Consider the following 4117-nt stretch of genomic DNA (forward strand, 5'->3'; position numbering starts at 1 on the left):
ACGCGCGGCGGCGCGGGGTCACGGCGCGTACGGCCGGAAGAGAGGCGCCCGGCGCCTGCGTTGAGGGCGCCCCTGCTGCCGCGCGCCCCCTGCCGGCCGGAGGACCGAGCCCGCAGAGCCGAGAAACTTCCTCTGCTGCCAAGAGGGGTCGCGATGGCACAAGGTTGTGATGCTACACACCCCGGGAGCCTGGCATTGACCTCAGGCGGAGAGGACAACTGGTCCAGGGCTACAGAGGTCGGCTTCATGGGGAACACATGTACACCCGTGGCGGATTCATGTCAATGTATGGCAAAACCAATACAATATTGTAAAGTAATTAGCCTCCAATTAAAATAAATAAATTTATATTAAAAAAAACTGTTCATCATCAGTGTGCACAAAGCTAAAGACAAATCATAGTAGGAGAGATGAATGGGCAAAAGGCTGTAAAAGACAAGACCAGGAGTGCTGAATTAACTGTGTGAAGTGAAAGTCGCTCAGTCGTGTCTGACCCTTTGAGACCCCATGGACTATACAGTCCATGGTATTCTCCAGGCCAGAATACTGGAGTGGGTAGCCTTTCCCTTCTCCAGGGGATCTTCCCAACCCAGGGATCAGACCTGGGTCTCCTGCATTGTAGGCGGATTCTTTACCAGCTGAGCCACAAGGGAAGCCCAAGAATACTGGAGTGGGTAGCCTTTCCCTTCTCCAGGAGATCTTTCCAACCCAGGGATCGAACCCAGGTCGCCCACATTGTAGGCGGATTCTTTACCAGCTGAGTCACAAGGGAAGGGCTAAGGAAACCATGGATATGAAGTTAGGGTTACAGGATACATGTTATATACGTATACATACATGTATACATACAAGGTACATGTTATAAAGCCTCATGATTTCAAAACGATAGGACAAAATTTGGGAAGAAAGAGAAAATAGGATTCTGTGTCAATGTGATTTTCTCGTCTATATTTGAAATCGTATACAACCTGTATAGGTCCCTGTCCTTTGAAGTAAAAGATTTTTGCTTAGTCGCCTGAGCCTCCCTGAGTCTCAAAAGGCTGACTCAAGAGTTAATGATTGGAAAATGTGAAGATGTAAAGTAGCTATTGAGCCAGGAAACTGGTAACAATTTACACTATAAACCCACCAGAGCAGAATCACCCACTTCCCAGGGCCCTGAACGATAAAGGTCTGACACACATTCCTAGGTTGCTTTTACAGGAAGCAGCCTCTGCCAGATGAGAACTGCTGACGGCAAGCCTGTAGACGCGAAACTGGCTGAAACCAGAAGGTTGAAGATACTTGAAACTTCACCTTGATGCCAACCAGTCTGAGAACTGTGCAGGAGCTGATCAGGCCCCTGCAGCCCCTTCCCTCACCCTGCCTTTAAAACCTCTTCCCTCAAAGCTATCAGATTCAGGTCCTCGGAGCATGAGCTGCCGCTTCTCCTTGCTAGATGCCTGCAATAAGTGCTAGACTTCTCTTCGTCATGATTGGGTTTTACTGCTTGTGGGCAAGTGGACTCAGCTTTGGTTCAATAACATGAAATGAAAATGAAATGAAGTCGCTCAGTCGTGTCCGACTCTTTGCGACCCCATGGACTGTAGCCTACCAGGTTCCTCCGTCCATGGGATTTTCCAGGCAAGAATACTGGTGTAGGTTGCCATTTCCTTTTCCAGGAGATCTTCCTGACCCAGGGATTGAACCCAGGTCTCCCGCATTGTAGGCAGATGCTTTACCATCTGAGCCACCAGGGAAGCTCATTCAATAACATATTTGGGGGTAAAAACATTTTAGTTTGATAAATCAAATAGTCTGCACTTAAATATGCACCTTAGTACATATAAAGAAAGAATATAATTAAAAACTGGTGGTTAAGAAAAGAGAGGAGAAGGGACAAAAGAAGGAAATAGTGCAGGGAGTCGGTAGTTAACATAAAGAAATAGGTGGTTAAGGATATCATGTGGCATTCTGATTATCATTAACCCAGAACTAAAATACAAACCTTTCAAATTCTCAAGAGGCCTGCACACAACAGCAGCAAATCACATAAAATCACTCAATGAAATATTTGGAAAAACTGAAAAACAGAAACTGTAACAAAACAATAAGACAGAACTAAGCTATGTGAATCAACATAAACTAAAAAAGAAAAATGGAAGAAAGCACAAAAATATAAAATATGGAATAAGGGGAATAAACTCCAGATACAAAGGAAAGTAAAATTAGCTTAAGAGATGACTTTGTTCAGATTTATTATACTAAATAAATATAATAATTTATTATAATATTTATTTATTTATTATTATTATATATATATATCAGAGCTGTATATTATCACCCTACTTATTTAACTTATATGCAGAGCACATCATGTGAAATGCCAGGCTGGATGAATCATAATCTGGTATCAAGATTGCTGGGAGAACTATCAACAATCTCAGATATGCAGATGATATCACTTTAATGGCAGAAAGTGAAAAGGAACCAAACGGACTCTTGATGAAGGGGAAAGATGACGGCATCCGGTCCTGCCACTTCATGGCAAATAGATGGGGAAATGTGAAAACAGTGTCAGATTTCATTTGGGGGGGCTCCAAAATCAATGTGGTCAGTGACTGCAGCCACGAAATTAAAAGACGCTTGTTCCTTGAAAGATAAGCAATGACAAACCTAAATAGAATATTTAAAATGCAGAGACATCACTGCTGACAAAGGTCTGCATAGTCAAAGCTATGGTTTTTCCAGTAGTCTTGTATGGATGTGACAGTTGGACCATAAAGCAAGGTTAGCATGTAGAATTGGTGCTTTCAAACCGTGGTGCTGGAGAGGACTCTTGAGAGTGCCTTGGACTGCAAGGGGATCAGACCAGTCAATCCTAAAGGAAATTAACCCTGAATATTCATTGGAAAAACTGATGCTGAAGCTGAATCTCCAATATTTTGGCCATTTGATGCCAAGAACTGAGTCATTGGAAAAGACCCTGATGCTGGGAAAGATTGAGGGCAAGAGAAGAAGGGGGTGACAGAGGACAAGATGGTTGTATGGCATCACTGACTCTGTAGACATGAGTTTGAGCAAACTCAGGGAGATAGTGAAGGACAGCAAAGTCTGGCGTGCTGCAGTTCATGGGGTTGCAAAGAGTTGGACATGACTTAGTGACTGAACAACACCAACAGCAAAATCTGGATGAAATAATTTTTAGGACAATGTAATTTCTCAAAACGGACTTTAGATGAGTTATAAAATTTAAACAAACGAACTATCACAAGATAAACAGGAGGAAAGAGCAAAGAGCTACTTTCCAAAACACCAGGTGCAGATGCTCCACAGAGAAATTTTATCAGACTTCTGTTGTTTGTCGTTGTTCAGTGCTAGGTCGTATCCAACTCTTTTGTGACTCCATGGACTATAGCCTGCCAGGCTCCTCTCTAGCCTGTCCGTGGAATTTTCCTAGCAAGAATACTGGCGTAGGTTGCCATTTCCTTCTCTAGGGGATCTTTCCGACCTGGGGATCGAACCAAGTCTCCTGCATTGCAAGTGGGTTCTTTACTGCTGAGCCAGCAGGGGAGTCCTGCAATGAGACCTCCAGGGCCAATGAACTCTGTTCTGCAGTTTCAGAGTGTAGAAAAAGAAGGAAAGTGTCAAACTTCTCATACAGAGCTAGTATAGTAGTTGTACCCAACAAATACAGCCCAAAGAGAACTGTCAGCCATTCTCACTTATGACCCTCAATGCAAAAATCCTAAATAAAATATTAGCACAGCATTAGGACAGAAATCGTCAGTCCCAAGGCTTGGGGATCAGCTCTGGGTGAGATGTGACGCATTCTGGCAGTAAAATAATGTGTCAGGGCTGGAGTGCTCAGCTGTAGTTTTGGAGGAATCAGTTCTGACTTAAAAGCATTTATTTCTAAGGTTTCTTGGAGAACTAGGTTTGTAGGGTTAAGTTCCATTTTATTTATTTTTTATTTGATCCTTTTTTTAGTTCTTCTTCATCTTTTTGTTTTTGTTTTTTTTTTTGATGTGCAGTCTTTGAAGTCTTTACTAAATTTGTTACGAAACTGCTTCATGTTTTGTTTTTTTTTGGCCCTGAGACATGTAGTATCTTAGCTCCTTGACCAGGGACTGAACCC

This window comes from Bubalus bubalis, chromosome 14, assembly GCF_019923935.1.
Source record: "Bubalus bubalis isolate 160015118507 breed Murrah chromosome 14, NDDB_SH_1, whole genome shotgun sequence".
Classification (NCBI taxonomy): domain Eukaryota; kingdom Metazoa; phylum Chordata; class Mammalia; order Artiodactyla; family Bovidae; genus Bubalus; species Bubalus bubalis.